Source organism: Hemiscyllium ocellatum, chromosome 16 (assembly GCF_020745735.1).
Source record: "Hemiscyllium ocellatum isolate sHemOce1 chromosome 16, sHemOce1.pat.X.cur, whole genome shotgun sequence".
NCBI classification, from domain to species: Eukaryota; Metazoa; Chordata; class Chondrichthyes; order Orectolobiformes; family Hemiscylliidae; genus Hemiscyllium; species Hemiscyllium ocellatum.
Genome location: NC_083416.1, coordinates 47,197,445 through 47,220,519, shown reverse-complemented (window position 1 = coordinate 47,220,519; position 23,075 = coordinate 47,197,445). Strand labels below are relative to the sequence as shown.

The window sequence follows — 23,075 nt, the reverse complement described above, 5'->3', positions numbered from 1 at the left end:
CTCCAGAGAGAACAGCCCCAGCCTATTCAGCCTCTCCCTACAGCTCAAATCCTCCAACACTGGCAACATCCTTGTAAATCTTTTCCGAACCCTTTCAAGTTTCCTTCCAATAAGAGGGAGACCAGAATTGCACACAATATTCTAAAAGTGGCCTAACGAATGTCCTGTATCAAGCACCAGAATCCAGAGCATCCTACCACCCACCTCATCAAACCTGTGACAGAGACTGTGGCTCCAGGATTGAATGGTTCAACCAACGCATAACCCCACCCCTTCCCCAGAGTGGAAACAAGTCATCCTCAACTCTGAGGGACTGCCAAAAAAGAAAGAATTGTCATATTATGGTGGCGATATGGCGTGGTGCAAATCAAAGGTGAGATGTTTTTTCACATAATGGGAATCCTTTTATTACATACAGATTCAGAATAGCAGAAAGGACTTTGCGTACAAAATGATATACATTGCACATTGAACCATCTTAACTTGAAGAAAAGGATAGATAAACCAGAGGCATCAAGCTGAACACAATGTCATTTTCAAAATTAATGACAAGCTTTAGTCTGTGACAACACTATGGCTTTAAGAGGTTTATTTTGTCCTGATTTTTAATGAAGAGAGGTTGAGGAAAATGTGGTGAGTAGTGTGTTCCAAGCTAAAAAAGTAAAAAGCTTATGAGGCTTTGGTTTTTTTTTAAGGTGGAACAATAGAAGCAGCTTAAAGGGGTGGGCTCACACTCCCACAGATCTAGGATTTTAGTTTAACTTTCAGTAGCTGTTGGGGCCTGGAAGCTGCTAAACATGTCTCCCTGCTATAGCAAAATGCTTGAGTTCTCATTCTCTCTTGATATTCTTTCCTCTTGGACTGGGGAATTGCATGTAAAACAATCTATTTTACTGAGTTTGCCTTTGTCAAGGGTGTGTTTATAAATGTTACTATATTAGAACAGTTGCTGGTTAGAAGTTAAATAATCTATTATTCTGTCAGGTTTTCCAATAGAGTTGTTATTCCAATTCTTCTTTCTTTTGTTTGTATTTGAATTGAATTTATTGTCATATATACCGAGACACAGTGAAAAGTTTTGTCTTGTGAGCAATACAGGCAGATTAGAATAGATTCCCTACAGTGTGGAAACAGGCCCTTTGGCCCAACCAGTCCACATCGACCCTTCGAAGAGTAACCCATCCAGACCCATTTCCATTTGACTAATGCACCTAACACCATGGGCAATTTCGCATGGCCAATTCACCTAACCTGCACATCTTTGGAGTGTGGGAGGGAACTGCAGCATCCAAAGAAAACCCATGCAGACACGGGGAGAATGTGCAAACTCCACACAGGCAGACGCCCGAGGCTGGAATCAAACCTGGGATTCTGGTGCTGTGAGGCAGCAGTGTTAACTACTGTGCCACCTTGCCGCCCTGCATAGATAAGTAAACAATAGATAAACAGTGGCAAAAACAAAAACACAGGTACAGGCAAATGCTAAGAGTTTGTGAGTCCATTCAATATTCTAAAAGCAGTAGGGTAGAAACTGTTTCAAAATCAGCTGGTGCATGTGTTCAGGCTTCTGTACTTTCTCCCCGATGGTAGACGTTGTAGAAAAGCATTGCCAGGATGGGATGGATCTTTGAGAAAGCTGGTGGCCTTTCCTTGACAGCGGGCTGGTAGATGGAGTCCATAGATGGTAGGTTGCTCTTTGTGATTTTCTGGGCCAAGTTCACCACTCTCTGTAATTGTCGCCGATCTTGAATGGGACAGTTGCCATACCGGGTCATGATACACCCAGACAGAATGCTCTTGATTGTGCACCTATAAAAGTTGGCAAACATTTGTCATGCCAAATGTTCTCAGCTGTCTGAGGAATAAGAGACGTTGTTGGGCCTTTGTAACCAGTGCATCCACATGAAGAGTCCAAGAAAACATGTTGTAGATGACCACTTCCAGGAGCTTGACACTCTCCACGCATTCCACCTCTGTGCTGTTAATGTATGTGTGTGTGTGTGTGGTGGTTGGGGGGGGGGGGGGGGGGGGGGGGGGGATGCTGAGTAACATTCTGCTGAAAGTCAATAATGAGTTCCTTGGTTTTGCTGGCATTGAGAGCTAGGTTGTTCTCAGTGCATCATTTTTCCAGGTTTTCCACTTCCCATCTGTCGTCTGTTTCATCATCATCTGAGACTTGACCAACTATGGCAGTGTCATCAGCGAACTTGTAAATGGCATTTGTCTGGTATTTGGCGACACAGTCACAGGTATGCAATGAGTACAGTAGAGGGATCTGGGGGGCTCCACTGTTGAGTGTTAGTGATGATGAAATATTTTCCCCAATCTTCACTGATTGTGACCTATGGGTCAGAAAACTGAGGATCCAATTGCAGACAATGGGGCTTGGTCTGCGATCCCAAGTTTAGTAATTGTTTCATGGGGATAATAGTGTTGAATGCTGAACTGTACTCAATGAGTAGGATTCTTACGTAGCTATTCTTGGCATCAAGATGTTAGAGGGACGAGTGAAGGCAAATGATATGGCATCTGATGTGGATCTGTTAGTCCGATAGGCAAATTGGAGTGGGTCAAGAGTAGTGGGGAGGCTAGAGTTGATTAATGCCAATGACCAGCCTTTCAAAGCACTTCACGACCACAGAGGTTAGGGCCACTAGGTGCCAGTCATTGAGACATGTTACATAAGCCATCTTAGACACAGGGATGATATTGGCAGGGACAGTGGCCTGCTGCAGGGAGAGGTTGAATATGTCCAAGAAGATCTTTGCCAGTTGATCTGCTCATGCTCTGAGTGCACGGTCTCATACTCCGTCTGGTCCCATCACTTTCCTTGGATCCACACGAAAGAAAATTGATCTGACATCTGATGCACTGACTGTTGGGATGAGTTCATCAGGACTTGTCAGAATAGGTGTTACCTCTCCACTGAAATTTTGCTCAAAGCAAGCATAGAAGGCGTTGAGATGATCTGGGAGAGAAATGTCATCGTCTGCTATCTTGCACTGTCTCTTTTTAGAACCTGTGATGTCATTCAGTCATTGCCATAGGCGCTGGGAGTCTGTCTGGGTCTCTAGTTTTGGATCGATATTGGTCCTTGGCTGTCTTAATAGCTCTGCGAAGGTCATACTTGGATTCCTTATATTTGAGTGGGTCTCCTGAACTGAAGGCCTCTCACTTGGTTTTTAGCAGGTTCTGTATATTGTGATTCATCCCTATTGGGGAACACCAGGATTGACTTCCTCGGTATGCAGTCCTGTACACACTTGCTGATAAAGTCTGTGATGGTGGTGGCGTACCCATACATGGTACCTGTGGACTGTTTGAAAGTGGCCCAATCAACCAATTCCAGACAGCACCGGAGTTGATCCTCTGCCTCCTCCGACCAGCACTGGACCTGTATCCTCGAGGGGGATCGCCTGTTTGAGCTTTTGCCTGTAGGCTGGGAGAAGAAACACGGCATTGTGGTCGGAGTTCCTGAAATGAGGAAGAGTGTTGGAGCGGTAGGCAACTTTCACAGTGGTATAGCAGTGGTCAGAATATTTGTATAGGTAATGCTGTGGTGGTATTCAGACAACACCTTCCTTAGGTTGGCTTAATTGAAGTTGCCAATTACAATAAACAGGGTCCCGAGGTGTTCCATCTCCAGGGTGGTTTTTTAGATTAGATTCCCTACAGTGTGGAAACAGGCCCTTCAGCCCAACTAGACCACACCGATCCTCTGAAGAGTAACCCACCCAGACCCATTTCACTCTAACCAATCCACCTAACACTATAGGCAATTTTAGCATGGCCAATTTACCTGACCCGCACATCTTTGGACTGTGGGAGGAAACTCGAGCACCTGGAGGATACCCACACACACACGGGGAGAACGTGCAAACTCCACACAGACAGTCACCCGAGGCTGGAATTGAACCTGGACCCTGGTGCTGTGAGGCAGCAGTGCTAACCGCTGAGCCACCATGCTGCCCACATTAGCGGTGGAGTACAGCACATCCAGAGCTTCTTCAACCTTTGTTTATAGCGGTATGTACACAGCCACAACTATAGTGTAAGAATAACTATAGTGTAAGAATAAAGTATGTTTGCTTCAAGCCTAATAGTTTGGCCATCAAATTACTTCCAGAACAAAATGCCTTACACTTGCCTTAAACATAAGAAGTTGTTGGGATCTTGGCTTCTTAATATATTTTGAAGGGGTTTAGTCTGTTCTATAATAAGTTGTAAAATAGAATTTTCCTCTAGCAAAATTAGATCACATGGGATATGGTGAGAATTAGCCATTTGGATACAGAACCGGCTCAAAGATAGAAGACAGAAGGTGATGGAGGAGTGTTGCATTTCAGACTGGAGGCCTGCTTAGTAAGTTTGCAGATGACAATTAAATTGGAGGTGGAGTAGACAGCGAAGAAGGTTACCTCAGAGTACAATGATAGCTTGATCAGATGGGTCAATGGGGCGAGGAGTGGCAAATGGAGTTTAATTTAGATAAATGTGAGATGCTGCATTTGGAAAGGAAAATCAAAGCAGGACTTATACACATAATGAAAAGGTCCTGGAGAGTGTTGCTGAACAAAGAGACCTTGAAGTGAAAGTTCATAGTTCCCTGAAAGTAGAGTTACAGGTGGATAGGATATTAGATATGCTACAGGAGAGAAACAGGCCCTTCAGCCCAACAAGTCCACACCGACCCTCCAAAGAGTAACCCACCCAAACCCATTTCCCTCTGACTAATGCACCTAACACTATGGAGAATTTTTTAGTATGGCCAATTCACCTGACCTGCTCATCTTTGGACTGTGGGGCGGGACCAGAGCAAACCCATGCAGACACAGGGAGAATATGCAAACTCCACGCAGACAGTCGCCCAATGCTGGAATTGAACCTGGGACCCCGGTGCTGTGCTAACCACTAAGCCACTGTTTAGTATGCTTGCCTTTATTGGTCAGTGCATTGAGTATACGTGTTGGGAGGTCATGTTGTAGCTGTACCACATGTTGGAATTCAGTTTTGGTCTCCCTGTTATAGAAGAATGTTGTGAAACCTGAAAGGGTTCAGAAAAGATTTACAAGGATGTTGCCATGGTTGGATGGTTTATGCTATTGGAATAGGCTGCAGCTCGTCTCCCTGGAGCGTCAGGGTCTGAGGGATGATCTTATACAGGTTTATAAAGTCTTAAGGGTAATGGATAGGGTGAAAAGACAAGGTCTTTTCCCTGCGTTTGGTGAGTCCAAAGCGAGAGAGCATGGTTTAAGGTGAGAAGAGGAAGATTTAAAAGGAACCTAAGGTGCAACTTTTTCATGCAGAGGGTGGAGCATGTATGGAACGGGCTGCCAAAGGAAGTGGTGGAGGCTATTACAATAATGATATTTAAAAGGCATCCGGATGGGTATATGAATAGGAAGGGTTTAGAGCCGTATGGTCAAAATGCTGGCAAATGGGACTAGATTAGTTTAGGATATCTGGTTGGCATGCAAAAGTTGGACCGAAGGGTCTGTCTCTATGCTGTACAACTTTATGACTCCAGTTAGCCAAAATTTTAAAAACAGGTTTCTTTAAACTTGTAGTCATGGATGCAGCATTCATTAGGCAATTATTTCATTCCTAATGAAGATCGATGTTCTTCATTTCCTCATTTCGGTAAATGCACTACCTGTTTCAGCATTTGGCTGGACAGATTAGAAAGGTGCCCATTTTTAATCCTGTACTTGTAGGTGTAAAAGGACCAATACTGCAACATCTCCACGAAGGAAATGGTGTCTTTAGAGAAAGGAAATGTGAGAGCAGTCCTCGGCATATTCAGTGGTGAATTCCTAATTATATAACTGAATGATTTTTAATTATTTGAGAAAGTGTCACATGTGTGGGATGTCCTCATTTGAGACCGTGAAATTATTTAATGAATCAGCATTGTGTCCCATGGTCTTTTACACTACAGCTTTAGATTCATTATCTATCTGTGCCTAGCCATTTGATCCACCATGTCAATACTTTAAACCAGTTGTCATGGTTGTAACATATATTCTGACTTTTAAAATTAAACAATATACATTATCGACAGTATTTATTTTCTCAGATACGTTTTTGTTCGTCGTTCCAAGCATGGAAAAAATAAGAAATATGAAAAAAGAGAATTAAATGAAGTTAAAGAGATGAGGAAAACGAGAACATATTAATGTAATTTTCATACTCTTCTGTTGATAACAAATTGCAAATACAGGTAAGTTCTGACATTCTTCTTCTAAAGATACAAAATTGGGAATGATAGAGAATGCATAAAAGCTGTTCACCAAACTTCCACTGCCACATGTTGACTGTTTGTCAAACACTTTAGTCAGTTGTTTTCAATTGTTAATAAAAATGAAATACAAAAAGCCCCCCTCAAATTTATGTTCAAAATTTAAAATTTTTGGGAAATCCCTTCTCTAAGTTGCTTTTACATTAGGACTGCTATTTGGAGCTGGACAGTTCGTTTTTGGAGTGAACTGCCCAGACCATAACCTATTTTAAAAACAATTATTTAAAGTTTATTTTTTGCGCAGCTGGAAAAACAAAGAAGCTGGAACAGAAAGGAAGTACAGAATAGGCAGTAACAAACACTGTGCTTAGGGATCTGTATAGTTTTGTCAGCCAATCTGATGAATGGAAAATGAGATTTAATTTTGGACAAATGAAAAGTAATAAGCTTAAAGAAGGGAAATAAGCAATAGGAATATATTAAAGCTCTAACGGAGCAATTTAAAATGGATGTGGGGATACCAAAAACATATTGAAAGGAGAATGATATCCGTACCCATAGGGATGCCTCAACCGGGACCTTGGGTTCATGTCACACTACAGGTGACCACCATTACATTATACACACACAAGCACAGGCACTCCTATACACACAGACACACACACACGCTCACAGACTTAAAGACACTCTACACTCATATACACTTTCTCTCATACTCACAACCCCCATCCCAGACAGACGGACAGATACACATGTACATTTGTGGGGTGAATTTGTACTTGCAGAGTTACATTATGCTTTGCTCAAAAAATGCATGAATTCACGTAAGACTCTGTTATCTCACTTTTTAGATTAGAATCATTAAAACATGATGGCACAGACAGAGAATACAGGGGGCTAACACCTTCAACATATTGTCTGGCTAACACCAATTGTGACAGTTAACCTGAGAATGTAACTTTTAAAAAAGGTTTTGTGATTTACACATGAAAGAAGTGAAACTATCATCGAACAGATGAAAGACTCAACAAACAATGGGCGGCACAGTGGTTAGCACTGCTGCCTCACAGCGCCAGAGACCTAGGTTTAATTCCCACCTCAGGCAACTGTCTGTGTGGAGTTCGCACATTCTCCCCGTGTCTGCATGGTTTACAAATTTGTTTCTCAATTTCCCTCTGACTATTGGGAGGTCTTTAATACAATCCCAATAAGGTGATCATCCCTTTCTTATTTCTCCGTTCCACCTAAATAACTTCCCTGGATGTATTTCCGGGAATATCCTCCCTCAGCACAGCTGTAATGCTATCCCTTATCAAAAATGCCACTCCCCCTCCTCTCTTACCTCCCTTTCTATCCTTCCTGTAGCATTTGTATCCTGGAATATTCTGCTGCCACTCCTGCCTATCCCTGAGCCATGTTTCCGTAATTGCTATGATATCCCAGTCCCATGTTCCTAACCATGCCCTGAGTTCATCTGCCTTCCCTGTTAGGCCCCTTGCTTTGAAATAAATGCAGTTTAATTTATTAGTCCTACCTTGTCCCTGCCTGCCCTGACTGACTCACTTCTGTTCTCAGCTGGAGCCGTCTCAGATCGATCTCTTTCCTCACTCTCTCCCTGGGTCCCATCCCACTGCCCCGCCCCCCCCCCCCGAACCTTGCTATTTTAAATCCTCCCTGTTTTAAATTTTCCTGCCGGTATATTAGTCCCTTCCAATTCAGGTGCAATCCGTCCTTCTTGTACAGGTCACTTCTACCCCAAAACAGCTTCCAATGATCCAAAAATGTGAATCCTTCTCCCATACACCAGCTCCTCAGCCATGCATTAATCTGCTCTATCCTCCTATCTCTGCCCTCACTAGCTTGTAGCACTGGGAGTAATCCAGATATTACTACCCTGGAGGACCTCCTTTTCAAATTTCTGCCTAACTCTCTGTAATCTCCCTTCAGAGTCTCAACCTTTTCCTTTCCAATGTCGTTGGTTCCATTGTGGACAATGATCTCCTGCTGGCCCCTCTCCCCTGTGAGAACATTCTGCACCCTCTCTGAGACATCCTTGCACCAGGGAAAGAACACATCAGTCTGCTTTTTCTCTGCTGGCCACAGAAATGTCTGTCTGTACCTCTGACTACAGAATCCCCTAACACAATTGATCTCTTGAAAGCCGACGTACCCCTCATTGCATCAGAGCCAGTCTCAATACCAAAAACTTGGCTGTTCATGCTATGTTCCCCTGAGAATCCATCACCCCCTACATTGTCCAAAACAGCATACCTGTTCAAAATGGGTATATCCACAAAAGACTCCTGCCCTCAGTGCCAACCTCTCTCACCCTTTCTGGAGTTAACCCATCTATGCGACTGTATCTGAGACTGTCCCCCTTTCTTATAACTGCCATCCATTACATACTGTTGCAGTTGCAAATTCCTCATCGCTTCTGTCTCTCCAACTAATCCACTCAATCTGATAAAATTCACAGCCAACAGCATTTATGGCAGATACAATCCGCAGTAACCCTTAAACTGTCTTTAAACTCCCACATCTGACAAGAAGTACATATCACTGCAAAGGCCATTTTTGCTCCTTCACAATCCACAGACCCAGAAAATAACACCATCTTATTTCTCTACAAACACTGCCCCAGGTTAAATTAATAGCTATGGCTTATATTTTAAGTTTAATCAAGAGACGTATCTCCAAAAACATATAATTAAGAAAGAATCCACAATACTCACTACTGCAGCCTTTCTCTTGGTCAGACTTAAAACAACAATTAACTTATCTGATTCTATACTGTGAACTTCGCCCAACAGTTCCTCCTAGATGGTGAAAATTATGGCACCATTCAAATTTTTCCATGTTTCTTAGTGAAAGACTGGTGTCAGAAGACTGGAGACTTACAGATGTCTTGAGTTTGGAAGCAATTTTGGGTTTCCAGCAGCATCTGCTTCCAATGCAGATTCACTGGAATCTGGAGGTGGCAATGGGTTTGAGCCCAGTATGAGACCCAGTGGCATCAGCAACTGCTGCATCACCGAGGTGGGTCCGAAGCAGATTCGTGACTTTGGAGGAGTCGAATTTGGGCCAGTTCAGTACCCGGCAGCATTGATATATCTTCACTGGTAAGGTCCAGTGAGGACTCATAGTGGCGAGGGTGTTGGTGGAGGTGGGATGGGACTGAACAGTGGCGACTTTAATCCAGTGGCGGTGTGGCAAAGGAGACTATGCCTGGCCACCAAGCATTTAATAAGAAGGGCTGTAAAGGTGGATGCTTTCTTTATTTCTTCAATTTTCTGCTTTTATATTCTATGATTTAGTTTACTTTTCTGTGTTTTAAGATGGTGCTCAACAGTGCTGACACTATGCAACACTTTTCACTGTATTTTGTAACAAGATACATTTGACAATAAATAAATTAAATCAAATGTCACACACTTCTATGAAAAAGAGTGTAAATATAAACATCTCAACCATGCTGGAGGAAAAGCTTTTCAAGATTAAAATCTAGCAGAAAATTGGATTAATTGAAGAAAGTCAACTTAGATTTGGTAAAGGCAAATCACTTTCAACCAAGTGGATGAGATAATAGAGGTGTTGATCAAGGTAATACAGTTGATACATTTTCAAAAAGCATTTTATATGGAGCCATAAACAAGCTTACTTACAGAGTTAAAGCGCATGGAATAAAAGTGACTGTGGTATCATGAGGAAATCAAGAGCAGTGGTGAATTATGGTTTTTCAGCTTCAAGGAAGGTTTATAGTGGTGTTCTCCAAGGGTTGATATCACGGCTATTGTGTTTCTTGATTGATACTAATGACTGAGACTTGAATGTGCAAGGCTCAATTTCAAAATTTGCAAATGACACAAAACTTGGAAGTATTATGAACTGTGATGAGGGCAGTGAAAAGTCTTTAGGCCAAGCAGACTGCTGGAATGGGCAGACAAATGACAGATGAAATTTAAAGTAGCTAAATATGAACTGATACAGTTAGATAGGATGAACTAGAAAATTGAAACAAAATGAAGGAGCTAATTTTAATGGTGATACAGGAACAGAGAAACAAACACATACATTGCTGAAGGTGGCAGAGCAAATTCAGAAAGTATTTAAATCATAGACAATTCTAGACTTTTTAAATAGAAGCATAGAGTACAAAAGCAAGGAAGTTAGAGTGAACCATTATAAATTAGATGGTTAAATCGCAGCTGGAGTATTGTATCTCCGGGAGCTACACTTTAGGAAGGGCCTAAGAGAATTAGACAATGTGGAGAGATGATTTTAGAGAATAGTTTCAGTGATAAAGAGCTTTGGTTAGCTGATCGATTTACTGAATTGCTAGGACTGGAATGCATTGCCTCAGTATGTGGGAAGGTAAATTCAATTGTGGCTTTCAAAAGGGAATTAGATAAAAATGAATGTAGGACTACAGGGAAGTGCAGAAGAATAGGACTAGCAAGGCTGCATTTGCAGGGAGCTGATGAGGATATGACAGGCCAAATGTGCCAAATATATCAGGCATCTCTAGTTAAAAAGGCATAATTCAATTAAGGGAGCTATTTCTTTTTTTACATTCATTCACAGGATGTGGACGTTGCTGGCTAGACCAGCATTTCTTGACCACTTAAACTGCCCTAAGTTAAGAGTCAAATACATTACTGTGGGTCTGATGTCACATGTGTATCTGACAAGATAAGGATGGCAGATTTCCTTTCCCAAAAGAAATTAGTGTACAATGATTTATTGGTCATCAATTGACCCTGTATTTTAGAAATTAATGCTGGAAATGCATTTAACTTCTCATATGGTGTATGCATGGACTGCTCCTCATGCTCAGAATTATCTATTTTTCAAATAATGAAACAAAAAGTATTATAGCTATTTAACAATTGTAAAGAATATTTTTTAAGAAGTGCGATTAGTACCAAGGAAAGCACAATAGCCAACAATAAGCAGAAAAAAATAATTCAGCAGATCAGGCAGTATCAGTGGAGTTAATGCAGTTAGCATTTCAAGTCCAGTATGACTCTTCTTCAGTCTGAAGGGTGCAATGCCTGTTATTGCACCCTTCAGTCATGTGTGCAAATGAGGTATGGTTCTGACGTTCACAACAATACTAGGTACATGTGGATGCTACGGAGAATGTAACTGTCAAGAATAAGCTCTGATTGAAAGAGATTGTTGGTAGATGTGTGATGAGGATGTGGTAGAGGCTGGTGATGCTGTTCATAGAATCAAAGAATTGCTCCTGTGCAGAAGGAGGCCGTTACCCTATTGTGCGTGCACCAAGTTTATTGCTAAGTGCCAATCTCTTGTTTTTCCCTATATTTGTGTACACCATTTCTATAAAAATAATCATCCAATGCCCTGTTGAATGCCTCAATTGAACCCGCCTCCACCACATATCCAGGCAGTGCTTTCCATATTCTGATTACTCAATGTGCAAAAATATTATTTCTCACATCACCCATGCTTTGTTTGCATCTTAAATCTATACACTTTAATTTTTATTTCTCTGCAGGAACACTATCTACTATTTCCCTATGTACTCTGTCGAGCCCTCTCATGATTTCGTAAATCTCTATTAAATCAAAGAAAAATCCAAAGAAAATAGTCCCACTTCTTCAATCTCTTCTCAACTGAAGTTTCTCATTCCTGGAACCATTCTTGTAAAACACTTCTCCACTCTCTCCAGTATATTCACATCTTTCATACCCATTACTGTACATAGTACTCCAACTGAGATTTAACATATATCTTGTACAAGTTCAATATCACCTCTTTGCTCATGACCTCTATGTCCTTATTAATAAAATGGAGAACACTGTATACTTTATTAACTGCTCTGTGCACCTGTCCTGACACTTTCAATGATCTGTGCACATATATACCCAGGTTCCACTGCTCCTGCACCCCGTTTAGAATTCTACTCCCTATTTTATAACGTTTTTCAATGTTCTTCCAATTAAAGTGCATCACTTCAAACTTCTCTGCACTGAACCTCATCTGCAACTTATCCGCCACCTCCACCAACTTAGAATTATAGAATTTCTATCATGTGGAAGCAAGCCATTTGGCCCATTGAGTCCACTTTGATTTTTCAAAGAGCATCCCACCCAGACCCATCCTATCCCTGTAACCTTGTATTTCCTATGGTTAATCCAGCTCGCCTGCAATCCCTGTACACTAGGGCCAACCCATCTAGCCTATGAATCTTTGGACTGTGGGAGGAAATTGGAGGACCCAGAGGAACCCTACACAGACATGGGTAGAATGTACAAACTCCACACAGTCAGTCGCTCAAGGCTGGAATCAACCATGATCCCTGATGCTGTCAGGCAGCAGTGCTAGCCACTGAGCCACTGTATTGATGTCCTTTTGGAGTTCCTCCTCACAATTTACAATTCTTCTAAGTTTAGTGTAATCTGTAGACTTTGAAAATGTCCCTACACACTAAGATCAAGATTATTGATATAATAAATAAAAGTAAGGGTCCCAAACCAACTTCTACTGCAAACCTTCCTTCAGGCCATAAATATATCCAGTAACCATTACTCGGTTTCCTAGTCAATTTTGTACCCACATTGTTAATATCTTTTTTTTAAATCATGATCCCGTAACTTTCCTCACAAGCTTGTTGTGTAACATTGCATCAACTTTCTTCTAGGACACTATGTATACATGTAATACCATTACCCTCACTAATACTCTGTTACCTCTTCTATAAAGCTGCTGCAAGTTAGTTAGACACAATTTCAAATTTAGAAATCCATTCTAACTCTTCTTAATCAACTCACCTTTTCCTAAACAAATACTAATTCTATACTGAACAATAGTTTCTAGGTGTGGCACAGTGGCGGCATGGTGGTTCAGTGGTTAGCATTGCTGCCTCACAGCACCAAGAACCTGGGTCTGAGTCCAGCCTCGTGTGTAGTTTGCACATTCTCCCTGTGTCTGCATGGGTTTCCTCTAGGTGGTCCGGTTTCCTCCCACAGTTCAAAGATGTGCAGGTTAGGTGGATTGGCTGTGCTAAATTGTCCATAATGTTCAGAGATGTTTAGGTTAGTCAGAGATAAATGTAGGGGAATGGGTCTGGGTGGGTTACTCTTCGGAGGGTTGGTGCGGACTTGTTGGGCCAAAGGGCCTGTTTCAACACCACCAAAGTTAAGCTAACTAGTATATAATTGCTGGGACTACCCTTACAACTTTTCTTGGATGAAGCCATTGTGTTTGCAATTCTTCAGTTTGAGTTTCCACTTCTGTCACCATATCCTGGGCATCATTCTCCTCTTGTAAAGACAGATGCAAAATATTTACTTAACACCTCAGCCATACCCCATGCCTCAATGTGTAAATCCATTTTATGGTCCCTGATCAGCCCTATTCCTTCTTTAACCATTCGCTTACTGTTCATGTGCCTATAGAAGACTTTGGGATTTCATATAGGCTGCTAGTTTTTTTGCGTAGTTCCTCTTTGCTTTTCTTATTTGCTTATTCACCCCGCCCTAATCCTTCAATATTCCTGTTGCTTCTTAATTGTACTTTCTGCCCCATATCTGCCATAGCACAGTTTAATTTCTATCTTGTTTGTCATCCAGAAAACCCTAGATTTGTTTGTATTGCATTTTCTTTTAGAGGAAACATAACTCAACTGCACCTGAAAAATCTGCTCTTTGAAGGTGGCTGTTACTATTTGCCCAGTGACTGTTCAGTTACTGTTTTTGCCCATTAACCACTTATTCCAATCAATCTTGCTCAACTCTGTTCTTGTCCCATTAAAGTCAACACTTCACCAACTGTATTTTCTTACTCTGAGTTGTTACAAGTCATTCTCCAGCATCCTCCGGACCCTTAGGGCTCAGCGATCACATTCTCCTAAATGTAATCCCACTGACACTTGATCTACTTGGCTCACCTCATTTCCAAGGATCAGGTCCAACAATGCACCCTCCCTTTCTGGTCTGTAAATATACTGCTGGAGGAAACTCTCTCAAACACAAACTAAGAATACATACCGCTTACACTACTAGCATCTCAATCAATATTTTGGAAATTGAAGTCCTCCATTATAGCCACTCTATCATGTTGGCATTTCTCTGTAATTTCCCTTCAGATTTGTCCTCAACATCCTTTCCAATCTTGGACAGACTGCATTGAGCAATGTTACTGCAACTTTTTAAATTATGTGACTTTAGCCAAATTGAGTCTGCCCTTGGATCCTCTGAGACATCTTCCTTCTCTAGGACTGATGGAGGATGGGGAAAGAATTGTGGCTGTAAGAGTGGCTCCTTTTTTGAGGTATTTTAGGTGTTGGAGGTGATTTCCTTGAATTTCAGGAGCAGCTGTTACTGTTTTATATACTGTTGCATTGTTTTGGAACTTTGAGGGGCAAGAGATCAAAACAACGGCACTTTTAAAAGGAGGAAGGCAGACAAAGGTAGTGACCGCGTGGTCAGAGAAAGAAACCTATACTACTGTCTGACTGTGCAATAAATCTGCACAGTTACTGCCTTTGATGTTTGAGTTCATGTACTTCTGGACATTGGAGTGCATCTAGGAAAAATGAACAAACAGCAAAATTCACAACTGACCTTGAAGGAATCTGTATGGGAAAGCTAGGAGCTGTTGCCCGAAACGTTGATTTTCCTGCTCCTCGGATGCTGCCTGAACTGCTGTGCTTTTCCAGCACCACTCTAATCCAGAACCTGTATGGGAAAGCTCATAGTGCAGGAACAGACAATCAGATTACAACGGGATCTTGATCAGATGGGCCAATGGGCTAAGAAGTGGCAGATGTAGTTTAATTCAGATAAATGTGAGGTGCTGCATTTTGGGAAAGCAAATCTTAGCAGGACTTATACACTTAATGGTAAGACCCTAGGGATTGTTGCTGAACAAAGAGACCTTGGAGTGCAGGTTCACAGCTCCTTGAAAGTGGAGTTGCAAGTAGATAGGATAGTGAAGAAGGCATTTGGTATGCTTTCCTTTATTGGTCAGAGTACCGAGTACAGGGGTTGGGAGGTCATGTTGCGGCTGTACAGGACATTGGTCAGGTCACTTTTGGAATATTGCTTGCACTTCTGCTCTCCTTCATTCGGAAAGGTGTTGTGAAACTTGAAAGATTTCAGAAAAGATTTACAAGGATGTTGCCAGGGTTGGAGGATTTGAGCTAGAGGGAGAGAATGAATAGGCTAGGGCTGTTCTCCCTGGAGCGTCGGAGGCTGAGTGACCTTATAGAGGTTTACATAATCATGAGGGGCATAGATAAGATAAATAGACAAAGTCTTTTCCCAAGAGTGGGGGAATCCAGATCTAGAGGGCATAGGTTTAGGGTGAGAGGGGAAAGATATAAAAGAGATGTAAGAGGCAACCTTTTCACGCAGAGGGTGGTACGTGTATGGAATGAGCTGCCAGAGGAAGTGGTGGATGCTGGTACAATTGCAATATTTAAAAGTCTTCTGGATGGTTATATGAATAGGAAGGGTTTGGAGGGATATAGGCCAGGTGCTGACAAGTGGTACTAGACTGGGTTTGGATATCTGATCAGCATGGATATGTTGGACAGAAGGGTCTGTTTCTGTGCTGTACATCTCTATGACTCTATGTGCATAGTTTTTAAGTGGAGCCTTGCTGTAAATCTACAATAGTGAGTAGAGTTGGTTCTTATTTGATTATATGTTTTATTGAGATCTGTGTCTTGATTAAATTTTAAAAATATAAGCTATAAGTATTAAATTAGCCTGGAGCAGAGTTTTTTTAGAGCAATAAGAGGGTGCTGTTTTCTGAGTCTGTGGATTGTGCAGGAGCAAAGGTAGCCTTTAGTAGAGTGACGTGCTGTCGGGTGTGGGAGTTTAGGGAGAGTTTCCATGTTACTAATGATTATGTCTGCAGGAAGCGTCTTTGGTTGCAAATCCTATAAGATCATGTGGATCAGCTGGAGTGGCAGTTAGAGGCAATAAGGAATTTATAAGAGCTAGGGGGTGATGGATGGCAGTCATAGGAAGGGAGAAAAGCAGCAGATACAATCAAGTAGATGGGTTAACTCCAGAAGAGGTAGGAGGGGTAGACAGGTAGTGCAGCAGTCTCCTGTGGCTATCCGCATCTCAAACAAGTATTCTGTTTTTGGAAAATGTAGGGGGCGATGGAACGTAGCACGAACAGCCAAGTTTCTGGTACCAAGAATAGCTCTAATGTAAAAGGGTACATTGGGTTCCAAGCGATCAATTGTGATAGGGTATCCGCTAATCAGAGGCACAGAGAGACGTTCTTGCAGCCAAGAGCGAAAATTCAGAATGCTGTGTTGCCTCCCTGGTGCCAGGATCAAGGATATCTCGAAGAGGATGCAGACTGTTGTCAAAGGGGAGAAGGAGCAGCAGGAGGTCGTTATACACATTGCAATTAATGAGATAGGAAGGGAAAAGGATTCTGAAGGGAGAATATAGAATAGAGGAACAGGACGATAGAGCAGTTGAATGCATGGCTGAGGAGTTGATGCAGGGGAGAAGGGTTCACATTTTTAAATTATTAGAATCTTTTCTGGGGTAAAAGTGACCTGTACAAGAAGGCTACATTGCACTTGAATTGGAAGGGATCTAATATACTGACAGGGAGATTTGCTAGAGCTGCTCAGGAGGATTTAAACTAGTAAGGGAAATAGTGAAGAAAAAGATCAATCTAAGATTGGTACAGTTGGGAAAAGGAGCGAGTCAAACAGTCAGGGCAGGTGGGAAGAAAGCAGAGAACAATGTAGGACTGATAAATTCAACTGCATTTATTTCACCGTAAGAGGCCTAAAAGGGAAGGCAGATGAACTCAGGACATGGTTAGGAACATGGGACTGGGCTATCATGGCAATTAGAGACGTGGCTCAGGGATATACAGGACTGGCAGCTTAATGACCCAGGATACAAATGCTATAGGAAATATAAAAAGTGTGTGTGTGGTGTGTGTCTTTAGTGGTGGTAGTGGTGGTGGTGGTGGTGCGGGGGGGGAGGGGGCAAGAGAGGAAGGGGAGTAGCATTTTTGATAAGGGATAGCATTATGGCTGTATGTCAGGAGGATATTCCTGGGAATACAGCCAGGGAAGTTATTTGGGTGGAATTGAGAAATAGGAAAGGGATGATCACCTTATTGGGATTGTATTATGGACAGCACCAGTACTCAGTGGGAAATAAGAAATAATTTGTAAGAAGATTTCAGTTATCTGTAAGAATAATAGGTGATGATAGGGGATTTTAACATTTCAAAATAAACCGGGATTTCCATTCTGTTCAGTGTGTACATGAAAATTTTCTGATTCAGTATGTGGATGTACATACTAGAGAAGCGACTATAATTCTAATAGTTTTAAAATAGTGATGGAAAAAGATAGACTGGATCTAATAGTTGAAGTTCGAAATTGGAAGAAGGCCAATTTTAATGATATTAGGCAAGAACTTTCAAAAACCGACTTGGGGCAGATGTTCGCAGGTAAAGGGACAGCTGGAAAATGGGAAGCCTTCAAAGTTGAGATAACCAGAATTGTCTGGTTGTATCATAGACCCCCTAATAGTCAGAGGGAAATTGAGAAACAAACTTGTCAGGAGGTCTCAGCTATCTGTGATTTTAATTTTCCAAACATAGACTGGAACTGCCATAGTGTTAAAGGTTTAGATGGAGAGAAATTTGTTAAGTGTGTAGAAGAAATTTTTCTGATTCAGTATGTGGGTGTACCTACTACAGAACGTGCAAAACTTGACCTACACTTGGGAAATAAGGCAGGGCAGATGACTGAGATGTCAGTGGGGGCCAGCAACCATAATTCTATTAGATTTAAAATAGTGATGGAAAAGGACAGACCAGATCTAAAAGTTGAAGTTTTAAGTTGGAGAAAGGCTAATTTTGACGGGATTAGGCAAGAACTTTCGAAAGCTGACTAGGGGCAGATTTTCGCAGGTAAAGGGACGGCTGTAAAACGGGAAGCTTTCTAAAAATGAGATAACGAGAATCCAGAGAAAGTATATTCCTGTCAGGGTGAAAGGGAAGGCTGGTAGGTATAGGGAATACTGGATGACTAAAGAAATTGAGGGTTTGGTTAAGAAAAAGAAGGAAGCATATGTAAGGTATGGACAGGATAGATTGAGTGAATCCTTAGAAGAGTATAAAGGAAGTAGGAGTATACTTAAGAGGGAAATCAGGAGGGCAAAAAGGGGACATGAAATAGCTTTGGAAAATAGATTTAAGGAGAATCCAAAGGGTTTTTACAAATACATTAAGGACAAAAGGGTAACAGGAGAGAGAATAGGGCCCCTCAAAGATGAGCAAGGCGGCCTTTGTGTGGAGCCACAGAAAATGGGGGAGATACTAAATGAATATTTTGCATCAGTATTTACTGTGGAAAAGGATATGGAAGATATAGACTGTAGGGAAATAGATGGTGACATCTTGCAAAATGTCCAGATTACAGAGGAGGAAGTGCTGGATGTCTTGAAACAGGTAAAGGTGGATAAATCCCCAGAACCTGATCAGGTGTACATGAGAAGTGATTGTTGGGCTTCTTGCTGAGGTATTTGTATCATTGATAGTCACAGGTGAGATGCCGAAAGACTGGAGGTTGGCAAACATGGTGTCACTGTTGAAGAAGGGTGGTGAGGACAAGCCAGGGAGCTATAGACCAGCGAGCCTGACATCAGTGGTGGGTAAGTTGTTGGAGGGAATCCTGAGGGACAGGGTGTACATGTATTTGGAAAGGACTGATTAGGGATAGTCAACATGGCTTTGTGCGTGGGAAATCATGTCTCACAAACTTAATTGAGTTTTTTGAAGAAGAAACAAAGCAGATTGATGAGGGCAGAGTGGTGGACATCATCTATATGGACTTCAGTAAGGCGTTCGACAGGTTCCTCTGGGAGACTGGTTAGCAAGATTAGATCTTATGGAATATAGGGAGAACTAGCAATTTGGATGCAGAACTGACTTGAAGGTTGAAGACAGAGGGTGGTGGTGGAGGGTTGCTTTTCAGACTGGAGGCCTGTGACCAGTGGAGTGCCACAAGGATTGGTGCTGGGTCCTCTGCTTTTCATCATTTAAATAAATGATTTGGATGTGAACACAGGAGGTACAGTTAGTAATTTTGCGGATGACACTAGAATTGGAGGTGCAATGGGCAGTGAAGAAGATAACCTCAGAGTACAACAGGATCTTGATCAGAAGGGCCAATGGGCTGAGGAGTGGCAGATGGAGTTTAATTCAGATAAATACGAGGTGCTGCATTTTGGAACACCAAACCAGAGCAGGATTTATATATTTAATGGTAAGGTCCTAGGGAGTGTTGCTGAACAGAGACCTTGAAGTGCAGGTTCATAGTTCCTTGAAAGTAGAGCTGCAGCTACATAGGGTAGTGTAGAAAGCGATTGGTATGCTTTCCTTTATTGGTCAGACCACTGAAAATAGGAGTTGGGAAGTCATGGTGCGGCTGTACAGGATGTTGGTTTATGCCATGTTTGGAATACATGGAATTCAAGAAACTATACACCTGCACCCCTCTCTTTGTTCAGCAGCACTTCCCAGAGTTCTGCAACTCCTTCCTTACAAAAGGGTGTTTTGAAACTTGAAATTGTTCAGAAAAGATTTACAAAGACATTGCCAAGGTTGGAGGATTTGAGCTACTGGGAGAGACTGAATATGCTGGCTGTTTTCCCTGGAGTGTCGGAGGCTGAGGGGTGACCTTATGGGGGTTTATAATATCATAAGGGGCATGGATAGACTAACAAGGCAAGGTCTTTTCCCTGGGGTGGGGAGTCAAGAACTAGAGGATATAGGTTTAGAGTGAGAGGGGAAACATTTAAGAGGATCTAAGGGGCAACCTTTTCACACAGAGGGTGGTGCATGTATGGAATGAGCTGCTAAAGGATGTAGTAGAGGCTGCTAACATTCCAACATTTAAAAGGCATCTGGATGGGTATATGAACAGGATGAGTTTAGAGGAATATGGGCCAAGTGCTGGCAAATGGGACTAGGTGAGGTTAAGACATCTGGTCAGCATGGACGAGTTGGACTGAAGAGTCTGTTTCTGTGCTGTACACCTCTATGACTGAAACACCTCCTTAAACAATACTACAATACCTCCTTGTTTACCTCATTTCTATCTCTCCTGAAGAACTTACATTCAGGAATATTTAATACAGTCTTGCCCTTCCTTGAGCCAGGTCTCTGTCACTGCCAAATTATAATTCTAAATTGTAATCTTCATTTGTAACTTATCAACTTTACTTACTATGCTCCATGCACTTATGTGTATGCACATTTATTCTGTTTTAGACTTCCTTTTTTTCTCCCTTACTTCTCTCAGTTCACCTACTTATGATTTTCTATGCTATCGTAAGGCATTTTCTAAGTATTTTGCAAGCCCTCATATTCTCCTCAACTATTCTTTCTTGATTCAATCACCCTGCCACCTTAGTTTAACTTTGAAATGAGGTGGGCCAAGTGGATCAATGTTAGTGAGGGAACATTTAGCCCTCCCAATGACACTGGCAAAACACCCCTCATCATTCCCCATTGCAAAGGGCATTTTACTTGTGTATTACCTGTTGGTATGATATCACATTTGAAGATACATTCACTGACCTTACTACTCATACAAAATCACTTATTTTTTAATGGCCCTACATTCTGGTCCTCAGGGGTTGATTATTGGCATTGTCCTCCACAATTACCCACGTCCACTACCTTTTGTGGTAGATGATCTCTTGGCTACCTCCAGGTACAGAACACGTTTCTTACTTTACACCTCCTGCACTAAGATCTCCATAGCATCAACTAAAACCTTGGAGGCCCATTTTTCATGTTATGCCATTCTTCAGTTGTTAGATGTGGGCGGCACGGTGGCACAGTGGTTAGCACTGCTGCCTCACAGCGCCTGTAGACCCGGGTTCAATTCCCGACTCAGGCGACTGACTGTGTGGAGTTTGCACGTTCTCCCTGTGTCTGCGTGGGTTTCCTCCGGGTGCTCCGGTTTCCTCCCACAGTCCAAAGATGTGCGGGTCAGGTGAATTGGCGAAGCTAAATTGTCCGTAGTGTTAGGTAAGGGGTAAATGTATGGGTATGGGTGGGTTGCGCTTCGGCGGGTCGGTGTGGACTTGTTGGGCCGAAGGGCCTGTTTCCACACTGTAAGTCTAATCTAATCTAAAATTCACTTTGTGTCAGAGTTATACAGCATAGAAACCAGACCCTTCAATCCATGTCAACCAGATGTCCTAAACTGATTGATTCCATTTGCCAGTATTTGGCCCATATCCCTCTAAATCTTTTCCATTCATGTACATATCCAGATGCCTTTTAAATGTTGTAATTTAAAACTTTGTACCTACCTCCAACACCTCCTCTGGCAACTTGTTCTATAAACATATGACCCTCTGCATAAAAAAGTTGCCTCTCAGATGCCTTTCAAATCTTTCCCTTCTCAGCTTTAGACTCCCCTAACCTGGGAAAAAGACCTTAGCTATTCATCCCATTCACACCCCTCATGATTTTATAAACCTCTAAAAGGTCACCCCTCAGCCTCTGGTGCTCCAGTGAAGAAAGCCACAGCCTATTCAGCCTCTCCCTATAGCTCAAACACTCCAATCCTGGCAACATGCTAATAAATCTTTTCTGAACCCTTTCAAGTTTAGTATCTTTCCCATGAAGGGACAAAATTAAACACAGTATTCTAAAAGTGGCTTCACCTATGTCTTGTACAGCCGCACCATGATGTCCCAACTCCTACAGTCATTGCATTGACTAATGAAGGCAAGCCTGCCAAACACCTTCTTCACTGTCTTGTCTACCTGTGAATGTGTTGCTGGTCAAAGCACAGCAGGCCAGGCAGCATCTCAGGAATAGTAACGTCGAATTCTCTATTCCTGACATGCTGCCTGGCCTGCTGTGCTTTGACCAGCAACACATTTGCAGCTGTGATCTCCAGCATCTGCAGACCTCATTTTTTACTTGTCTACCTGTGACTCCACTTTCAAGAAACTATACACCTGCACCCCTAAGTCTCTTTGTTCAGCAGCACTTCTCAGAGTTCTGCCATTAACTATATAAGTCTTGCCATGGTTTGCCTTAGCAAGATGCAAAACCTCACATTTGTCTGTCACGCTTAGGCCCATCAGATCAAGACCTCCTGGTACTTTGAATAGTCTTCTTCACTGTCAACTACACCACCAATTCTGGTGTCATCTGCAAACACATTAACATATTTGCCAAAATATTCCCCTTTGTGTGCTGTAGGCTAACTTTGAATAGAACTACCCACTCATAATATGACACCATTTTCAGACTTACATAATCAATAGTGGTTGCTTAGCGCTGGCTGAAATAATTCAAAGTAGTACACAGTACGAAGTTGATGCGGTCACTGCTTTTCGGTGAACGGGTTCAAGTTGATCGCAATCCCCACGCCTTTTTTTCGGGAGGGAATTACATTTACATTTAAGGTACACCATACTGTCCAAGAACATCGCAAAGTATACGAACAAAACGAAACGTGCAATTTCCGATTAAATTAGATTCTTCTCGATATTTCATGTGCAGTCATCTTTTAATGTTTCAGTCTCCGGCCAACTGCTTGCTTGGTCAACAATTCCAAGTGATTGCTGCTGGCTGGTCAGTGCCTCTGACATTGTTAACAATTGGAAAAATAACTGGGGAATCGTTGGACCATTCCCTCCAGGCAGAAGTCCGAGTGTGATAGGAGGATTTGAGTACAGACAGAGGCAGCTAACTGTTTTCAACCAGATTTTCGATTTGTCACAAATATATCATTGACCTTTCGAATCGGTTTGCAGCGCCATCCGACACAGAAGTCACCAAGGAG

The 23,075-nt window shown here is 42.1% G+C and overlaps 1 long non-coding RNA gene across 2 annotated transcripts; it reads right to left on the bottom strand.

Annotated features, from left to right (window-relative positions):
* Positions 1–2,046: 2,046 nt before the first annotated feature.
* Positions 2,047–23,071, bottom strand: LOC132823409 (uncharacterized). Of its 2 annotated transcripts, none has more exons than XR_009645544.1 (3): positions 22,544–23,071; positions 14,827–14,953; positions 2,047–3,474 (listed from the first exon to the last, which is right to left on the bottom strand). It is a non-coding gene; the product is annotated as an uncharacterized LOC132823409 (long non-coding RNA). The 2 variants fall into 2 exon arrangements; XR_009645545.1 differs by having other exon boundaries at positions 14,827–14,940.
* Between the last annotated feature and the right edge of the window lie 4 nt (positions 23,072–23,075).